This window comes from Papio anubis, chromosome 18 (assembly GCF_008728515.1).
Source record: "Papio anubis isolate 15944 chromosome 18, Panubis1.0, whole genome shotgun sequence".
NCBI lineage: Eukaryota > Metazoa > Chordata > Mammalia > Primates > Cercopithecidae > Papio > Papio anubis.
The window spans coordinates 37,826,047-37,848,161 of NC_044993.1; the positions used below are offsets into that span (position 1 = coordinate 37,826,047).

Below are 22,115 nucleotides of genomic sequence, written 5' to 3' on the forward strand. Positions count from 1 at the left end.
GAGTGGACACAGAGGTGCCTTTTTAGCAGATCTTACCCAGGACAGTAGTAGGTTTATGTACTGCATAGGGGTTGTAAAATTACTTTATAGTTTTTATAAATTTGGAATTTAACTACTAGTCTCAACTCTCTGTGATAATTTATCATAGAAATTGTTGATTTGTATGATTACCTTCTTTTTGAAAAAAAAAGGAAAAAGAAAAAGTTACTGCTTTCCTAGGTGAGGGCCCATTGGGAAATAATGTTTGCTTTTTGATCTTTCTGCCTCTGGTGCTTGTGTAACAGAAGGTAGAGTTCACGATGGTTGGTGTCAGACAAAATTCTACAGACCCATAGAAGAAAATTTCAGGCCTCTTGCCTATTGGGTGAAGATTAAGTGTTCCCATGGTCTCCTCTATTACAGCAGTCAACAAGCCCATGATAAAAACAAAACCACTAACTCATCATCTCTGACTTCATTTTTGCTGTATCTGTTGTCCGCTGGGTAACAACAAGAAAATAATCCCTTTCTGTAATATTTTCAGTTTTTACTTAGATGTACAATCTGTTTTTTGTTTCTTTGTCCCATCTTTGGTTAAGCATCCTAGCTTATACAATCACTCCCTTCTTAAAGATAGAGGCATTGCCTTAATAACAGGAATATTCTACATATTAAAATAGGCATCTTTGAAAGCACAAGTTCATTTTTAGAATTAATAATCAATGTTAATGTGTTATCTTCAAGTGAGTAATAACTTATACACATATTCTCTTATTTAATCCTCAAAACAGGGGCTCAGAGGGAGCACCTAGCTTGCCCAAGGTCACATTGTTAGTGGGTGACAGAATTAGGGCCTCAGTCATTCTTTTTAGATGAGCAACCTAAACTATTTTAACACAGAGTTAAAGAAATGATCATTGACTGAGTTAATGATTCTATCAGTTAGACCCAAGGGACAACTCGCTTAACCAATATCTACCCCATGTAAGCCAAGGAGGCTTCTTTTATCTGGGATTTCTCAGATAAGCTAATAGGAATTTCAAATGTTATTTGAACCTAGTCAATCATGGAACCCTGTTGAAGACCACTTCAGGGGAATAAATTCTAAAACACATGTTTTGGGAAAAGCTGCCCCAGCTAGAGTCAGACTCTGTTACCAGGTACCCTCAACACTAGAGACCCTCGCTTAGCTCTTGTAATGTGGCAGCACTTAAATATAGCTTCTTGTTCTCTTTTGGGTGCACAAGTTATTAATTAATTTTAGTTGTAAAGAAATTAGCATTGCCAACTGTCCATTGTGCTTACGATCTGGTGTTCTTTTGTCAAAAAGCACTGAGGCCTATTGTTCTAACCTTTCCCATGTTCACATTGAATTTCTGATGACAAAGCGTATTTATTGTTTCCATCCAGATTTTAAGTTCTGTCTGTGGGGTTTTGGGCAGTTGCCATTCTGAGGAGGAGCAGAGGATCATGGCTTTGCCAAAGGTATGCTTGAACAAGGTGGCTAAAAATGACCTGACCTGTCTCTTCTTAGCCTTCTGTGTTTCATGTGGATGTTTCAGCAAACATGCAAATCATTGTTGGTATAGGAATTGTTCACTGCCTGGATATTAATTTTCTCCCCATAGAAAAAGGAGCTGGGAGATGAATCACTGAGTTGTCACCCAGCACAGAGAATGTTGTCTGCATTCATCTATCTTCCATTCAATCTCCCTTCAGAAAGACATTATGGGTGAGCCCCACTCTTCCGATTGCAAGTATCACCAGTGACAGCTTTGCAAGTGGCCTTAACAGCTTGTCAGGAAACTAATCAATGTAGCTTTTCACAAAGGAATCTACTTGATCAATATCACCAAGGAAGCTCAGACCTAACACAGATCACATAAGAGTTTTCATGATCAATAGAAGTTACACAGAAAGTAAATTATTGGGTATATTTCAATGAAGGTATTTTAAATGCTTCCTGCTGATAGCTCTTTCTCTGGGGGATATAGTAATATACCAAAAGTGATAGAAGAGACGGTGTATGCCCTGTCAGACAGACCCCTAGGGACATGTTCTCAACATGAAACATACATACACAATTAGTTGAGAAGATGTAACTCTGGTTTTGAAGGAAAACTGGTTTCAATGTTTGTCACCCTACCACCAAGTAGATTATAAATTTTTGATGAATGCGATTATTTTGGCATCCCAATACCATGGGCATGGGCATATAATAGGCATATCAGTTATATTCTTGCTGAGTTGACCATTAGTCCCTACACTTCTCGGAAACTATTGCTACTTCTATGTCATCCCTGCCATTTCCACCCTCTGCCTTTTTCCCCACTATCCTTGGGGAGACCCCAGTTCTAAATGTTATAAATTTTCCTAACATATAGTCCAGAAGTGTGACATTAGGAAATGCTGAAATCTCTGGAAATAAAACTTAAGGCACAGCTGTACTGTAATAATACATTGAGGCATTACCCAACTTTTTTCTTCCTGGTGTTTATGTCTCTATCAAGTATCTTGCCTCATAAAAAAATAGACAGATCCTATGAGACAGAAAGTCAACAAGGATAACCAGGAATTGAACTCAACTCTGCACCAAGTGGACCTAATAGACATCTACAGAACTCTCCACTCCAAATCAACAGAATACACATTGTTCTCAGCACCACATCGCACTTATTCCAAAATTGACCACATAGTTGGAAGTAAAGCACTCCTCAGCAAATGTAAAACAACAGAAATTATAACAAACTGTCTCTCAGACCACAGTGCAATCAAACTAGAACGCAGGACTAAGAAACTCAATCAAAACCACTCAACTACATGGAAACTGAACAACCTGCTCCTGAATGACTACTGGGTACATAATGAAATGAAGGCAGAAATAAAGATGTTCTTTGAAACCAATGAGAACAAAGATACAACATACCAGAATCTCTGGGACACATTTAAAGCAGTGTGTAGAGGGAAATTTATAGCACTAAATGACCACGAGAGAAAGCAGAAAAGATCTAAACTTGACACCCTGGCATCAAAATTAAAAGAACTAAAGAAGCAAGAGCAAACACATTCAAAAGCTAGCAGAAGGCAAGAAATAACTAAGATCAGAGCAGAACTGAAGGAGATAGGGACACAAAAAACCCTCCAAAAAATCAATGAATCCAGGAACTGGTTTTTTGAAAAGATCAACAAAATTGATAGACCGCTAGCAAGAATAGTAGAGAAGAAAAGAGAGAAGAATCAAATGGATGCAATAAAAATTGATAAAGGGGATATCACCACTGACCCCACAGAAATACAAACTACCATCAGAGAATAATATAAACACCTCTATGCAAATAAACTAGAAAACCTAGAAGAAATGGATAATTTCCTGGACACTTACACTCTCCCAAGACTAAACCAGGAAGAAATTGAATCCCTAAATAGACCAATAGCAGGCTCTGAAATTGAGGCAATAATTAATAGTCCAGCAACCAAAAAAAGTCCAGGACCAGACGGATTCACAGCCGAATTCTATCAGAGGTACAAGGAGGACTTGGTACCATTCCTTCTGAAATTATTCCAATCACTAGAAAAAGAGGGACTCCTCCCTAACTCATTTTATAAGGCTAACATTATCCTGATACCAAAGCCTGACAAAGATACAACAAAGAAAGAGAATTTTAGACCAATATCTCTGATGAATATCGATGTAAAAATCCTCAATAAAATACTGGCAAACTGAATCCAGCAGCACATCAAAAAGCTTATCCACCATGATCAAGTGGGCTTCATCCCTGGGATGCAAGGCTTGTTCAACATACACAAATCAATAAATGTAATCCAGCATATAAACAGAACCAAAGACAAAAACCACATGATTATCTCAATAGATGCAGAAAAGGCCTTTGACAAAATTCAACAGCCTTTCATGCTAAAAACTCTCAATAAATTCGGTATTGATGGAACGTATCTCAAAATAATAAGAGCTATTTATGACAAACCCACAGCCAATATCATACTGAATGGGCAAAAACTGGAAAAATTCCCTTTGAAAACTGGCACAAGACAGGGATGCCCTCTCTCACCACTCCTATTCAACATAGTGTTGAAAGTTCTGGCTAGGGCAATCAGGCAAGAGAAAGAAATAAAGGGTATTCAGTTAGGAAAAGAAGAAGTCAAATTGTCCCTGTTTGCAGATGACATGATTGTATATTTAGAAAACCCCATTGTCTCAGCCCAAAATCTCCTTAAGCTGATAAGCAACTTCAGCAAAGTCTCAGGATACAAAATCAATGTGCAAAAATCACAAGCATTCTTATACACCAGTAACAGACCAACAGAGAGCCAAATCATGAATGAACTCCCATTCACAATAGCTTCAAAGAGAATAAAATACCTAGGAATCCAACTTACAAGGGATGTAAAGGACCTCTTCAAGGAGAACTACAAACCACTGCTCAGTGAAATAAAAGAGGACACAAAAAAATGGAAGAAAATACTATGCTCGTAGATAGGAAGAATCAATATTGTGAAAATGGCCATACTGCCCAAGGTAATTTATAGATTCAATACCATCCCCATTAAGCTACCAATGACTTTCTTCACAGAATTGGAAAAAATTGCTTTAAAGTTCATATGGAACCAAAAAGGAGCCCAAATTGCCAAGACAATCCTAAGCCAAAAGAACAAAGCTGGAGCCATCACGCTACCTGACTTCAAACTGTACTACAAGGCTACAGTAACCAAAACACCATGGTACTGGTACCAAAACAGAGATATAGATCAATGGAACAGAACAGAGCTCTCAGAAATAATACCACACATCTACAGCCATCTGATCTTTGACAAACTTGACAAAAACAAGAAATGGGGAAAGGATTCCCTATTTAATAAATGGTGCTGGGAAAATTGGCTAGCCATAAGTAGAAAGCTGAAACTGGATCCTTTCCTTACTTCTTACATGAAAATTAATTCAAGATGGATTAGAGACTTAAATGTTAGATCTAAAACCATAAAAACCCTAGAATAAAACCTAGGTAATACCATTCAGGACATAGGCATGAGCAAGGACTTCATGTCTAAAACACCAAAAGCAACGGCAACAAAAGCCAAAATTGACAAATGGAATCTAATTAAACTAAAGAGCTTCTGCACAGCAAAAGAAACTACCCTCAGAGTGAATAGGCAACCTACAGAATGGGAGAAAATTTTTGCGGTCTACTTATCTGACAAAGGGCTAATATCCAGAACCTATAAAGAACTCAATCAAATTTACAAGAGAAAAACAACCCCATCAAAAAGTGAGCAAAGGATATGAACAGACACTTCGCAAAAGAAGACAGTCATACAGCCAACAGATACATGAAAAAATGCTCATTATCACTCACCATCAGAGAAATGCAAATCAAAACCACAATGAGATACCATCTCACACCAGTTAGAATGGCAATCATTAAAAAATCAGGAAACAACAGGTGCTGGAGAGGATGTGGAGAAATAGGAACACTTTTACACTATTGGTGGGATTGTAAACTAGTTCAACTGTTGTGGAAAACAGTGTGGCGATTCCTCAAGGATCTAGAACTAGAAATACCATTTGACCCAGCCATCCCATTACTGGAGATATACCCAAAGGATTATAAGTCATGCTGCTATAAATATACATACACATGTATGTTTATTGTGTCACTATTCACAATAGCAAAGACTTGGAATCAACCCAAATGTTCATGCGTGACAGACTGAATTAAGAAAATGTGGCATTTATACACCATGGAATACTATGCAGCCATAACAAAGGATGAGTTCGTGTCCTTTGTAGGGACATGGATGCAGCTGGAAACCATCATTCTCAGCAAACTATCACAAGAACAGAAAACCAAATACCGCATGTTCTCACTTATAGGTGGGAATTGAACAATGTGATCACTTGGACACAGGAAGGGGAACATCACACACTGGGTCCTATTGTGGGGAGGGAGTAGAGGGGAGGGATAGCATTAGGAGATATACCTAATGTAAATAAGGAGTTAATGGGTGCAACACACCAACATGCACATGTATACATATGTAACAAACCTGCACGTTGTGCACATGTACTCTACGACTTAAAGTATAGTAAAAAAAAAAAAAAAAAAGAAAGTAAAAAAAAAATTGTGCAACAATTTAGTGGCCTAAATAACTGTAATTTTGTTTACTCATAATATTGTGGGTAAGCATTATAGACTGGGCTCAGCAATGGGGTTTTCTGTTGTTCTTGCCTGGGGTGAGCTCATAAGTCTTCAGTGATTTTGTGGCTTAATTGGGCTGAAGTCCAAGATGACCTCACCCCATATCAGGCAGTTGGTGCTGGCCATTAGCTGAGTTTCTCTCTTCACTCATTCTCTTTTCTCCAGGGAGACTAGCTTGGCTTCTTTCACATCATGCCCACTGCATGCCAAGAGAATGAAAGTGAAAGCTGAAAGGACTTTTGAAGTCTAGCCTTGAGAATCACTCAATATCAATTCCTCTACATTTTGTTGGTCAAAGTAAAACAAAGGGTTAGCCCATATTCAAGAAGGGTTGGAAAATGGATTCTACCTCTTGTTGGGGGAGCAGCAGTCACATTGCAGAGGGACAGGGTAAAGGGATGGAAAGGTTTACTGTGGCCATCTTCTCAAAAAAAAAATCTACCACAGTTTCCCTCTATTGTCCCCCTGTCCACCCTAAACACATCACCCCACTTCATTCAAGAAGCTAGGTTTTCTCTGCTCCAAAAGGAGCCACAGAAGAGAGGAAATGAAAGAGTGTAAAGCAGAGAAGAAAAGTGAATGTCTTCTAGGTTTTTATTTTAAGGGACTAAGTCTTTAGGATGTGGGAGAAACAAGGTGAAGACAAAATGTTATGAAAAAGTGTATTGAGTCAGCTTCTCCTTAGATTAGGTAAAATTTCCTTGGGCTAGGAATGGAAGTGAGTGTCAAGGAGGACACAGAGGGGAGGATTTGGATAACTCAAAGAGGGGCCTGAAACAGGCTTGCAGAGATAACCATGCCCCAATGTCATGGAAGAAGCAAAATAAATCTCACAATATTAAGCATGTCTTAAGTAGCCTGAGAGGAGGCATGAGTCAAAGGGAAAATCGAGACCTATGTGGAACAATGGCCAAAAAGCAGAAGGTGCCTGGTGTCTCAGAGAATTCCTGCATGGACAGAAAATAACAGAACCAGATGCCTCTGTTCCCTCTCTCTTCCATGCTGTCAATAGCTTCAAATTACTTACTCCCAGTCAACTCCTCAAACCTTCCCTAGGTTAGGGAGAAGAGGAAGAGCCAAGATGGTGGAAATTACATTTCCACTGCCTGAGTGAGTCAGGGGCTTAATGTCTGCAAATTTTGGAGGATTTTATGATCAAATCTTTTGAAGTTGTGCTGTCAGAGAGTCTTATCAAGCGTGATGTCAGTGGAATTCTCGGTAAACATCACTAAGGAGAGTTCCTTTTTGAAGTGAACTCTTGGTCTTCTAAGAACTAGGAATGAGTGGTATGCTTTCTTGCCATGTAATTGAAGAAGAATGAGACTGTCCCAGAACCCAAACATAAATTTCCCAGGCACATGATGGTGAAGCAGATAGTTTATCTTGTGACATCTGATCCAGCAGTTCAGTTCAATATGATATGTCCATACTCAACATTCTTAAATTGAAAAAATATTTTTGAGCACTTATTATGAGCCAGGTGCTGTGGAAGATGCAATGGTGAGCAAAAAGATACTTTGTCCTTGACCTTTTGGAGCTTAGAAGGTCCAAGAAGTACCCCTCAGTGGAATCTCCTTGTAGGTTACATAGTTTAGGAGGAAACTATATGGCCCCAAGTGGTTCTGCACACCTCCTGGGAGGGAGGCAACATGGCATCACCAATAATTTAGAACTCTCCTGACAATTATTTTTACTGGGACAAGTCAGATCAAACTGGCTTAGCTCTGGCAACTATTTTCTATATATAGTCAAAAAGAAAACAATTAATTACCATGACCTACCATGGTTAAGCACTGTGCTATAGGATTTACCTGTGTTATATTCCTTAGTCTCTTCAATATACCTAACTTTCCAGTGTCTCCCAATTCTGAGCACCATCTGCAAGAGTCTACTTGGAAAATATTCAATGTAATGAACATTTCTTTTCTTCCTTTCATCTTAGAATAAGCAAGCACAATTTTCCTAGTCTTGTTAACATTTCTTACTTTATTATCTCCTAGGTGTGGTAAGAGCTAATGGGATAAACTAAGGCAATGTGACAATGGATAATTATGACCCCATGATAAAAACAATTATGCTTTTATATGCCATAGGAAATTAAGACATGCATAACATTAATAATAATTCAAGAACAGAAACAAGAATATCACAGATATTTGGGAATTTGGTGTCATTTTATCAGTATATTTTTATGATCCCTGTTTAGCCATGCTCCGAGTAAATTGAGAATTTATAACTTTCCTTTCTTCTTTAACTTTGAGAGAAATCTGGCAGTCAGCTGGAGAAAAAGTATGCACCGGCATTTGTGAATGAGCACAGAGCTCTCTCTCATTGATCATTTATCCTCTAGCATCCTCTGAGAGACATACATATATGCTTCTGGGGGCAAAAATCTTTCCTCTGACAATGAACAATCTGTAGTTATATCCTGGATAAGCCTAGTCAAACTTAAAGATTGGTTAGATGTCAGATAAGAGCTTGGAGGGCAACTTGGAATTTCTCAGGGATGTAAAATATCCTTTAGATCTCAAACAACAACAAAAAAAAATTTTAAAAAAATCCATTAATCTCTGTGCTTGCCATCAGAAAAGTAACCTTTGAAAGTTTACAATATTTTGATTTTTCAAATAGCAAATCAAGAAGAGGAGTCCTTGAAAGTGCCAGTTTAAAAATGTGTTTGCCATTAACCTGAGGATAGGCACCTGGAGAAGAGGGAAGTTTCTGCTGCTGAAATTTTTGGGGCTTTTATGTCTATTGGCACTGGACAGCTAAATGCAGTTAAGGGCTAACACTGAGGTTGGCAATGAGAAAGTAATGCTCTTATGAGGTTTTAGTTCCCCACTGAAACATGCTTAAATACCTTTCAAGGTGTCAACAGCATTTGAATATTTCTAGGACATTAAGTACCTTGAAATATTGATAGGCTGAACTCCTCTACCTGCATGTCATATGGAAGAATTCTGTTCTGAAAGAAATCAAGCCTAAGTCTATTGATTGGCTGAATAGCCAGAATCAAGGCTATTGCTGAATCTCAGGCTGCACAAGGCTTGTAGTGACACATGCATAGGTTCTAATTCCAGCTTCACCTCTTTCTGGGTATTTGATATTTAACAAATAACTTACCATTTCTAAACCAGTTTTCTTGTCTGGAAAATGAGAAAAATAATGGTGCTTACTTCATAAGACTGTTGTGAAGATAAAATTGGCTTCTTTAAATAGAGGAATGTCAGCAAAATGGTGAAATATAAGTTTTCTCAGTTATCTTCGTATAGAAAGATTTTTGACCACCATTCATGAAAAAGAGTACATTTGTGGGAGTACAGGAGTCCAGTGGAGAAGTGTAGCACACTATTAAAGCAAAAAGCTCCAAGAATAGATATATTAAAGAGCATAAGAAAAACAGTTTTACTTTAACTGTATCACCTCTCCCAAGGCTGCACAGATCAGTGCTAAGAAACACCCCCTCAGCAGGCAGTTATTCCCAGGGAGGAAAGTTAGAGTGCAGTGAGTAAGCATCTAGCTTCCTCAGCTCTGCAGGACACTGTGCCCAAAGATCCATTTATTTCTTGCCCCACCCAGAATGCTAAGGGGATTGGAATGGCTGAGTGATTGAGAGAGGTTAGCAATAGAGAAGAGAGGCAGGTTTTCAATGCAACCAGGGCTCAGAAGTCAACCAAGGGCAGTGTACCACAGACTCCATCAGGAAGCTTGCTCACCAGTCTCTTAGAATGTTTAGCTGGCCAACCCTGCCAACTGACCCACAAAGACTCCCAATGCTCCATGTGTCTCAAACACGCCTTCCCCCTGTGGCCAGCCCCCTGCATGCACCCCTACAGAAGGCAAGTGTCAGCTTTTTCAGATATCTTGTGGACACATACAGGCAGCCAGATTGACTCTGTGGGATTTGGAAAATGCATACAAAATTGAGCATTTCAGGGCACTTCTTTAGGAAAAACAAACAGGAGACTCTTAGACCCTGGCATGATTTTTTAGCATCAAGAGAAGGCATACAATCTTAAGAACTACCATCTAAAAGAGAAGTGTGGAGCATGTTCATCCATAGAAAATATCTTAGAGGACCTAAGAATTCCTAGCCATGTTGGCTGATGAAGTTGTTTCTTTTCTAAAACCTAGTCAGTAGAGACTGGAGGAGATGACTCCTTTAAATGAGAATACAGCAATACAAGATTTTAAGAAATATGAAAAAAATTGGCCAGGTGCAGTGGCTCACACTTGTAATCCCAGGAATTCGAAACCAGCCTGCCCAATGTGGTGAAACCCTGTCTCTACTAAAATTACAAAAATTAGCTGGGCATGGTGGTGGGCACCTATAATCCCAGCTACTTGGGAGGCTGAGGCAGGAGAAGCTCTTGAAACCAGGAGGTGGAGGTTGCAGTGAGCCAAGATCATGACACTGCACTCTAGCCTGGGTGACAAGAGTGAGACTCCATCTCAAAAAACAAACAAACAAACAAACAAAAAACAAGAAAGAAAGAAAAGAAAAGAAAAAAAGAAACATGAAAAAAATCAAGGAAACATGGCATCACAAAAGGAACACAATAACCAGTGGCTGACCCCAAAGAAATGGAGATCTGCAAATAGCCTAACAAAGACTTAAAAATAATAGTTTTTATAAAAAACTGAAGGAAATAAGGAAACTACATGAACAAAATTGTAAGTTCAACAAAGAGATGTCATTATATAAAAAAAGAACAACAGAAATTCTGGAGCTAAAGAATACAATGAATAAAATAAAAAATGCGATAAATAGCATAAACAGCAGGCTTGATCAAGCTAAAAAAAAAAAGAATCTGTGAAACTGAAGACAGGTCACTTAAAATTATCCAGTCAGAGGAGAAAAAAAATAAAAAAGAACAAAGAAAAATAAAAAAATAGTCTATAGGATAATGGAATACCATAAAAAGAACTAATATATATTATGTGAGTTCTAGATGGAAAAGAGAAAGAGAAAGAAGCAGACATTTATTTGAAAAAATGATGATAAAACTTTTCTAATTTGGGCATGAAATATATACGTTTAGTTATATGAAGCGTAAAGATTTCTAAACAAGTTAAATGTAAAAAGAACACATTATAACCAAACTATCAAAAAGCAAAAACAATTAATTTTGAAAATAGTAAGAGGAAAGAGGCTTGTCACATGCAAGGGAACCTCCAACAGGCTAGCGTCAGATTTGTCAGCAGAAACCTTGCAGGCCGAGAGAGTTGGATGATATATTCAAAGTGCTGAAAGAGAAAAACAAACAAACAACAACAACAAAAACCTGTCAAGGATGAATGCTTTACCCAGAAAAGATGTCCTTCAGAAATGAAGGAGAGATAGAAACTTTCACAGATAATATCTCAGAGGGTTTATCACCACTAGACCTGAAACACTAAAAGGGAGTTCTTCAAGCTGAACTGAAAGTATACCAATTAGTAACATGAATACATAAGAAAATATAAAACTCACTGGCAAAGGTATGTATGTAGTCAAAATCAGAATACTCTAATACTGTAATAGTGGTATGTAAATTGCTTTTAACCTAGTATAAAAGTTAAAGGGTGGGTGGCTGAGCGCAAGAGTTTGAGGCTGCAGTGAGCTATGATTGTGCCACTGCACTCCGGCCCAGGAGAAAGACTGAGACCTTGTCTCAAAAAATAAGAAGCGAAAGGACAATATTATTTAAAAATCCTACAGTTACAATAATTTGTTAATGAATATACAATTTAGAAATGTGAAATTTGTGACATCAAAAGCATAAAATGTAGAAGGGGAAGTAAAAGTGTAGAGTTTTTGTATGTGATCAAAGTTAAGTTGTTTTAAGCATAAAATAAACTGTTATAACTGTAAGATGTTTTACGTAAGCCTTATGATAGCCATAAATCATAAACCTATAGTAGATACATAAAGCATAATGGAATAAAAGCATACTGTGACATAAAAGTCATCAAATTACAAAAATACAGAGTAAAAGAAGAAAGAAACAAAGAAATGACAAAATAGCAAGAAAACAATGAACAAAATTAGAATAGTAAGTCTTTAACTATCAACAACTACTTTAAATATAAATGGATTAAATTCTCTAATCCAAAGATATAAAAAGGCTAAATAGATAAGAAAAACAAGAACCAACTATAAGTTGCCTCAGCAACTTACTGCAACTTTAAGGACACAACAGGCTGAAAGTGAAGGGATGGAAAATGATATCTATGCAAATGGCAACAGAGAGCAGGATACCTATGTCAGACAAAATATTCTTTAAGTAAAAACTGTAAAAGGAACCAAAGAAGGTCATTATATAATAATAAAGATGTCAATTTATCAAGATGATATAATAATTACACATATATGTGTACCAAACATAGGAACATATAATTACATAAAGCGAATATTAAAGGATATAAAGGGATAAATAAACAGCAATACAATAACACTAGGAGACTTCAATATCCCAGTTTCAATGATGGGTCGATCATCCAGACAGCAAATCAATAAGGAAGTATTAGATTTGAATGGCACTTTAGGCCAAATGGCCCTAGCAGACATACACACATGACAACCAACAGAAACAGAATATACATTCTTCTCAAGTATACTGGGAACATTCTCCAGGTTCTATCACATGTAGGCCACAAGATAAGTCTCAAAAATTTTAAGAATATTGAAATCATATCAAATATCTTTTCTGACCACAGTAGTATGAAGCTAGAAATCAATAACAGGAGGAAAACTGAAAAATTAACAAATATGTAGATATCAATTAACACGCTCTCAAACAACCAATGGGTCCAAGAAGAAACCAAAAGCAAAATAAAAAATATCTTGAGAGAAACAAAAATGGAAATACTACTTACCAAAACTTATAAGAGGCAGCAGAAGCAGTTCAAAAAAGGAATTTTGTAGCAACAAATGCATACATTAAGAATAAAGGAATATTTTTTAAAAATCTAAGAAAATTGAATCAATAATAAAAAATCTCCCAACATAGAAAATCTCAGGACCAGATGTCTTCACTGATAAATTCAACCAAACATTTGAACAAGAACTACTACCAATTCTTCTCAAACTCTTCCAAAAAAAATTGAAGAGGAGGGAATATTTTCAAATGTATGTTATCAAGCTAACATTACTCTAGGTTTGTAAGGGCGCTACAAAAAAAATTACAGACCAATATCCCTGATGAGCATAGATGCAAAGTATCCTCATCAAAATAATAGCAAACCATATTCAACAGCATATTAAAAGGATAACATTCCATGACCAAGTGGGATCTGTTCCTGGGATACAAGGATGGTTCTATCTGCATATGTAAAAACTCCCAATAATTTAGGTATAAAAAGAGTGAACCCCAAGATAATAAAGGCCATATGTGACAAGACCACAGCCAACATCGTAGTCAACAGTGAAAACCTGAAAACTTTTATCTAAGATCAGGAACAAGACAAAGAACTGAAAAAGAAGTTAAGAAAACAATCCCATTTATGATAGCATCAAAGAAAATAAAATACTTATGAATAAATTTAACAAGTGAAAAATCTATGCACTGGAAACAGTAAAACGTTGATGCAGAAAGTTGAAGAAGACATAAATAAATGAAAAAGTAGTCTGTATTCATGGATTTGAAGAATTGATATTGTCAAAATGACCATGCTACCTAAAGTGGTCTATGGATTCAATTCAATCCCTGTTCACAGAAATAGAAAAAAACAAAAAGATTCTAAAATTTGTATGGAACCACAAAGACCCTGAATAGCTAAAGTAATCTTGTGCATAAAGAACAAAGCTGGAGTCTTCACACATAATGATTTCAAATTATATTACAAACCTATAGTAATCAAAACAGTATGATACTGGCATTAAAATGGACACACAGACCAATAGAACAAAATAGAGAACCTAACAATAAACCCAGGCATATATAGTCAATTACTCTTTGAGAAAGCACCAAGAACACACAGTGGGAAAGGGATAGTCTGTTCAATAAATGTTGTTGGGAAAACTAGACGTCCCCATGCAGAAGAATGAAATTGGACCATTATCTGACATCATAAACAAAATTCAACTCAAAATAAATTAAAGACTTAAATGTAAGATTCTTAGAAGAAAACACGGGGGAAATCTCCTTGATATCGGTCTTGGTAATGCTATTTTTTGGATATGACACAAAAATCACAGGAAACAAAAACAAGAGGGACTAAATGAAATTAAAAAGTTTCTGCACAGCAAAGGAAACAATAAACAAAATGAAAAGGTAACCTATGTGATGGATGAAAATATTTGAAAACTGTATATCCCATAAGAGTTAATATCCAAAATATATAAGAGATTCAAGCAATTCAACAGCAAAATTCCAGATAACTCAATTTTAAAATGAGAAAGAACATGGAGAGACATTTTTTCCTAAGAGGACGTACGAATGACTAGTAGGTATATGAAAAGGTGCTCAGCATCACTAATCATCAGGGAAATGCAAATTAAAATCTCACTAAGATATCATCTCATACCTGTTAGGATGACTATTATCAGAAAGTCAAAAGGTAAAGTGTTGGTTACAATGCAAAGAAAAAGGAGCCCTTGTGTACTGTTGGTGGGAATGTAAATTAGTACAGCCATCATGGAAAACAGGATAGAGGATTCTCAGAAAACTAAAAATAGAATACCATATGATCCAGCAATAATTTATTTGTGTCTGGGTATATATCCAAAGGAATTGAAATCAGTATGTCAAAGAGGTATTTGCACTTCCATGTTCATTGCAGTTTTATTTGCAATAACTATGATATGGAAGCAACCAAGGCATCTTTCACTGGAAAAAGAGATAAAGAAAATGTGGTGTATTACGCAGGCTTGAAAAAGAAGGAAACCTTGACATTTGCAACATGATGAAGCTGGAGGACATTATGGTAAGTGAAATGAGGACATGCAGACACAGAAAGACACTGCATGATCTCACTTATATGAATTTTTTTTTTTAATGAGCTCGTAGGAAGAGAGTAGAATGGTGGTTACCAAGGGCAAAGGAGTGGGAGAAATGAGGAAATGCTGTTCAAAGGGTACAAATTTTCAGTTACAAGATGAAAAAGTTCGAGATACCTAATGCACACCACGATGACTATAATTAATAATATATACTTACTGTATACTGGAGATTTGCTAAGAGAGTAGATCTTAAGTGTTCTTACTATATAAAAGATAACCACGAGAGACTGTGGGATGGTGGGTATGCTAATTAGCTTGATTTGTGTAATAATTACATAATGTATACATATATCAAAATATTATATTGTATACCTTAAATACATGCAATTTTATTTGTCAATGAAACCTCAATAAAGCTAGAAAAAAAACAAAGTCTTAAATAAAGAAATAAACCTTCACATTTATAGTCAATTGATTTTTGATCAGGGTACCAAGATAACTTAATGGGGAAAAACAGTATTTTCAATGAATTGTGCTGGGAAAACTGGATATTCACCAATAAAAGAATAAAATTTGACCCTTATACTATATACCGAAAGTAACTCAATATATAAACATAAGAGTGAAAATTATAAAACTGCTAGAAGAAAATAAAGAAGTAAATCTTCATGATCTGGGATTAAGCAAAGCTTTCTTAGCTATGTTACTAAAAGCACAAGGAACAAAAGAAAATAGATGAATTAGACTTCATCAAAATTAAATCCACTATCAAAAAAGTTAAAAGACATCCACAGAATGTGAGAATAGTTGAAAATCAAATATCTGATTAAAAATTATGTTAGAATATATAAAGAACATACACAAATCCATAATAAAAAGACAGTCCAATTTAAGAATGGGCAAAGAACTTGAATATATACTTCTCCAAAGAAGACAAACAAATGGCCAATAAGTGCATAAAAAGATGTGCAGCATCATTAGCTATCAGAGAAATGCTCTTCAAAACCATGATAAGATACCACTTCACACCCACTAAGACGGGTTTAATAAAAAGATAGGTAAAACAAGTGTTAGATTTGTTGTGGAGAATTGAAGGTCTCATATACTGCTGGTGGAAATGTAAAATGGTACAGTCACTTTATTTGAATATTTGAATAACTAATGGTACAGTCACTTTAAATATTTGAATCACTATTCAAAAGTTAAACATGGAGTTACCACATGACCCAGAAATCCCACTCTTAGATACAGACCCAAGAGAAACTTATGTCCACACAAAAACTCGTACACCAATATTTATAACAGCATTATTCATAATAGCCAAAACCAGAAACATCTCAGATGTCTAGCAACAGATGAATGAATAAACCAAATTGTTGTATTTATATAACAGAATATTATTCAGCAAAAAAAGAGAAATGAAGCACTGATATATGCTACAACATGAATGAAGCCTGAAAACACACTATGTGTAAAAAGCCAATTATAGAAGACCACATATTGCATAATTTTATTTTATTTTTTTTTTTGAGATGGTTTCTCACTCTGTCACCCAAGCTGGAGTGCAATGGTGCGATCTTAGCTCCACTTCTTGGGTTCAAGTGATTCTCCTGCCTCAGCCTCCTGAGTAGCTGGGATTACAGGTGTCTGCCACCATGCCTGGTTAATTTTTATATTTTTAGTAGAGACAGGTTTCGCCATGCTGGCCAGGCTGATCTCGAACTCCTGACCTCCAGCGATTCGCCCACCTCAGCCTCTCAAAGTGCTGGGATTACAGGTGTGAACCACCATGTCAGGCCTGTATGATTTTATTTATATAAAATGTCCAGAATAGCAAAATTGTAGATTAGTTGTTGCCTAGGTCTGGGTGAAAGTGGGGAGGAAGTGACTGCCACAGGAATGAGGTTTCATTTGGGGATGATAAAGATGTTCTAAAGTTGTGGTGACAGTTGCACACCTCTCTGAAAGGCACTAAAACCTCTGAGTTATACGCTTTAAGTGGACGAATTGTATGGTATGTTAATTACACCTGAATAAAACTATTACATTTTTTAAAAATTGGGCCAGGCTCGGTGGCTCACGCCTGTAATCCCAACACTTTGGGAGGCTGAGGCGGGTGAATCACGAGGTCAGGAGTTCGAGACCAGCCTGGTCAACATGTTGAAACTCCGTCTCTACTAAAAATACAAAAAATTAGCTGAGCGTAGTGGCTGGTGCCTGTAATCCCAGCTACTTGGGTGGCTGAGGCAGGAGAATCCCTTGAACCCGGGAGGCGGAGGTTGCAGTGAGTCAAGATGGTGCCGCTGTACTCCGGCCTTGGTGACAGACTGAGACTCCATCTCAAAAAAAAAAATCAAAAAACAAACAAAAAAGACTTCTGCAGGCGCTAAACACTGGTGGGGTGGGGAAGAGGGTAGGTACCTGGGTAGAATCCCAGTAGGGTAGGGGAATAAACTTGGATGCGAAAAAAAAAAAAAAGTACCTCTGCTAACTTCTACCTATTAGAATTGTAATCTTCTATTATGAATGTACATAACAAGCTGTAATGGTACTAATGGTACCTGTGATTGTATTCACCAGCAGAAATCCCTGATATTTTCATTTTATATTACCGTTGCCTCAGGGATTTGAGAAAAATTATTTGTACTCAATGCCATTTCAAAATCATCTTAGCTATTAGATTAACCAGTAGATATTATTAACGTTACTGGCCCATGTGCTACTGGTAACAGACTCACCTAGGTAAGGATCAAAGGGAAATACAACCATTCTCTTGCATGCTCTGTCTGCACAAGGCAGGAACATCTGGAAAGAGCCAGCCTCCCAATCAGGACTGGCCACACTCTCTCTCTTTCCATTCCTCTCTGCTATCTGTGACTACTAGCCACCTCAGATTCAAAGCAAAAGCAGAAAGCCAGAGCCCTACTTTAGTTTTTTGGCTTAAGCAACGTTGTTCAACCCAGTTGTAACATCTATATGAAGGAATTGAAGCAGGAGTCATAATCCCAATTAGCTACTGTTTCTTCTGTTTAGAATTCTTTGAACAAGATCTTCAAAGGGAAGAGAAGTGAATAGTCTTATCCAGGTCTCACACCTCTATTACAAACCCCCTGTTAATATCTCTATCAGATAATCCCTCCAGTAAGAGGTTAACATTAATTATCTGTGTTAGTAGTACAGATGAGTGAACTGGGGTGTGTGGAAATGTGATAACTGACCTGAGTTCACGCAGCTAGTAAGTGGAAAATCTCGGGTTCAAACACAGGCTCCTCTGACTCAAAGTTTGTGTCGCTTCTACTACTTTCAATAAAGTCAAATAGAACAAACAAGTTTTATTTCCCTTTTTGAACTCTTAATAGGCATGATATGTTTATCATAATCTATCATGAGGAAAAATCCCCTACCTCTGCAAAAATGACAGGAATAATGACAGGTTTTTTCTGGATGTTTTCCTTTGGGTGGTGGGGGAAGAAACTCTTTTTCTGAAGCACATTCTTTGCTTGCATGATAGAGCACTTGGGATTATTTTTAGAAATACCTGCACTATCAGTTAGAGCTAATTTTTTTCTTGCTGATGAATTAATGTTGCTATAAGCCTTCTGCCGGAAACCGTTCTTGGACACGAGAAAGTTTTACTAATTGAAACCCTGCTTTTGGCTCCTTGTTTATTATGAGCCATCTCAATAAGTGGCCCCATCATTTGTCCAGTTGGACAAGCCAGCAATATGGAAGCCTCCTCCTGTTTCACTACTCATAGTCCATCACCAAAGTCCCATCAATTCCAACCTCCCAAATAGATCTCAAAGATGTCCACTACTTCCCGTCTCTGCTACCACCACTATAGCACAAGTATCATGATCCCTTGCCTGGGCCATGCAGTTGACTCCCCAGGTCTATTTATTCTTGCTTCCCCACTCTTTGCCCTCTTTCCATCTTTTCTCTACATTTCAGACCCTTTAGTAACTTGCCTTTGCTCTTAGGATGGCATCACCTCTCCTTAACTTGACAAACAAAATCTTTTTACTGTTGACCCTAAACACTGCCCTATCTTACCTTACCCCTTAATTCCCTTTACTCTCTTATTGCCAGTTTTATTGACCTTCTCTATGAATCAGGATATGGTAGGTTAAGCTGCAGCAAAAAGCAACCCCCAAATCACAGCATCTTAAAAGCAAAAAGGCTCATTTATTGCTTACAGTATGTATCCAGTGTGTATTAGCAGTGGCAGCCTGCAGGAGGGTGCATGCACTAGAAGAAAGCATGGCCAATTGCATGCTAGCTCTTGAGGCTTCCACGCAGGCATGGTGTGCATACACACAAATGTTTGTTCACATTCCATTGGGCGGAAAAAGTCACATGTTCACATCCACATTCACAGAGGCAGGAACATGCAATCCTAGCATGTACCTAGATACACAGGAGGACACACAATCAGCATCAGTGCATTGCACCTGCTTCCTTCCTCCATAGGCCTTTAAACAAGCTGATTCCTCTGCCTGAAATGCCTTTCCTTTTATTCTTTTATTTTTTTCAATATTGCCCATATTTAAAATATAATATACCCTCCATTCCTTGAAGTAACTCCTGTATTATTCTCTGCATCTAAGCTCACGCTTAGGGAAACCTTCCTTAACTGGGTCAAAATATCCATATTTTAAGCTCTTATAGCAACATATACATGTATAAAATTTGCCATAATTGCATTTTATCTTTGTTTGAATGAATGTTTGATAAATATCTGTCTCCCATATAAGACTGTAAGCGCTATGAAGAGAGTGACTTCGCTGGCTTTTGCTCACCAGCGTTATAACAACAAAAACAACACCTATTGCAGGCCAGCCATAGTTCTAAGTACTTTGGCACATGACTCTTTCATATTTACAATAAATGGACTAACTCATTCATATTTACAATAACCCTATGAGGCAGATACGATGATTACTGCATTTTATAGATAAGAAAATTGAGGCACAGAACTTGTCCAGTTTCACACAGCTAGTAAGTGATGTGAAGCCAGGGCTCAGACACAAGCCTCTGACACCAGAATCATGCTCTTTACCATTGCAGTTTACAAGTGTCTAGACACCCCGTGGTGCCAAAAGAGGTGTTCAGTAAATACCTTTTGAATGGCCTGATGAAGGAGTAAACGAGTATTCTGTGATGTACACTCAGGAAAAGGCTACCATGGAGCAATTTTTCTGGAATGTCAAAGCTGGAAATTTCCTTCAAGATCATCTGGTTCACTTTTCTTCTCTTACGGGCTGGTAAACCACAGATCAGAGTTAAGGTTGCTGCAGAGTTGGCTCTGGAATGGCACATTGGAGGGCATCTCTCAGAGCCACACCTTTCTTATTTCATTAGGCAACAAGGTAGAAAATGGCACCAATGGGGATTTCTTCCAGTAGACCAGTGGAAACTTTTGTGTATGTGAAAGATTCGAGTGCAGCGGGTGGAAGTGACTTTTACCTTCTCTCTTTTCTGAAATTAGATTTTCTAGGACAGAATAAAAAAGAATGCCAAAGGTAATGAAATCTCCACGGTTACACACACAGTTTAAATTAACAGTGTGAGTCAGTGTTTCAGAATAGAAATAGCAACAAAAGCTGACATCCTGGGAAAAAATGACTCAATTAACTGTATGTGCACTGCCACTGGTTCAAATTTCTTTGATGATTTGTAACCAGAGCCCCGTGAAAATTAAACCCCAAAGAGATTGTGGCAGAATTTGTATCTAGTTACCAGGGTAGCTGGTTCACTGGGGTATGTGGTGGTGATGGTTGAGAACCTTTGATTTTCTAACCCACTGTGGAGATCTAGATGCCTGTTAACCATCTCTTAGAGACACAAAGTGTCTCATGGATGAGGAAACATGCTAATCATCACCTCCATAATTCTCTCTCCTGGCATCTAGGTCCTTAGCAAACTCCATTTATCCAGCTCCCTGAGAAAGACATTTTTGGGCCAAATACTTTCAGAGAAAGGAGTAGATCAGGTGTTTAGAAGGCAAATATCTTTATGAGATTTACTTATTTTCTCTCCAAGGAGAAAAGAGCACCAATAGCTAGCTTATTAGAGATTGCTTTGAACCCTGAGGATTACACAGATAAAAGGAGGGAACATTGTGCCTTGGGTTACTCAAGCATCCTTTGCTGCAAATGGAAATTGACTTAGCCAAAGCTTAGTGAGAAGAGTGGAAAGAGGAAGTGGGTCCTGGGGCTCCTTGGAGGTACAGCTGGAACAGGGATGTCATGTGGAGGCTACAATTCCTCTCATCCTCTTTATGTTCTCCCTTCAAAGCCCCCATTTATTATTTCATTTTCCCATCTTTGCGACAGAGTGGGCTTCTATGACTCTGCCTTGCCTGGAGGTCCAATACAGGTGAGTCACTTGTGCAGCAGTAAGGATAGGAGGGCAAAAAAGAAGGAGCCTGGGGCTTGGGGCTGGAAAGTGATAGTCAGCAATGCATCCTGTGCCTCTCATCCTACTCCCAGCATCTGATTCTGCCTCAGATTCTTGGAACACAGATGGACCAGGGGTGCATGGCAGCATTTATATCTGGGTTGCTGGAGCTTCTATAGAATTGGCACACATGTGAAGCGAAATACTGCAGGGCTCCTTGCAGTTAGCTTAGTACATGACCTGCAATCCAGGAGCACTGCCTCTAGACTACATTCCAAGACATTTCAGTATGTTCTCTTTTTATTTTTGTTGCTTTCTGCCTACGAGTCATCAATCCATTCATCCTTTCTCCCATACTCATCCCCCCCAGTACATGCATTTATTTCTTCAACCAACAAACACTTGTTTTATGCATATGTGCCACATACTGTGCTCTGTTTTAGGGGACACAGAGATAAGTGACTCAGTCTCAAGGTAGACTTAGAAAAAAATCAGAGAAGGGTGGAAATTTCTTAGTTGCTGAGAGCATCCAGCAAATAGCCAACCTCCTGTGTCCCATGACATGCTCAACAGCCAGGGGCATTCAGGCTCTGTCTGAACAA

At 37.7% G+C, this 22,115-nt stretch overlaps 1 non-coding gene across 1 annotated transcript in view; it reads left to right on the forward strand.

Annotated features, from left to right (window-relative positions):
* LOC101005024 overlaps positions 1 to 22,115 on the forward strand; it is a 66,235-nt gene that overhangs the window by 35,646 nt on the left and 8,474 nt on the right. Inside the window, exons 3-4 of the transcript XR_002519233.2 lie at positions 1,390 to 1,464; positions 14,955 to 15,098. This is a non-coding gene — a transcript (uncharacterized LOC101005024). The remainder of the gene's footprint in view (positions 1 to 1,389; positions 1,465 to 14,954; positions 15,099 to 22,115) is intronic.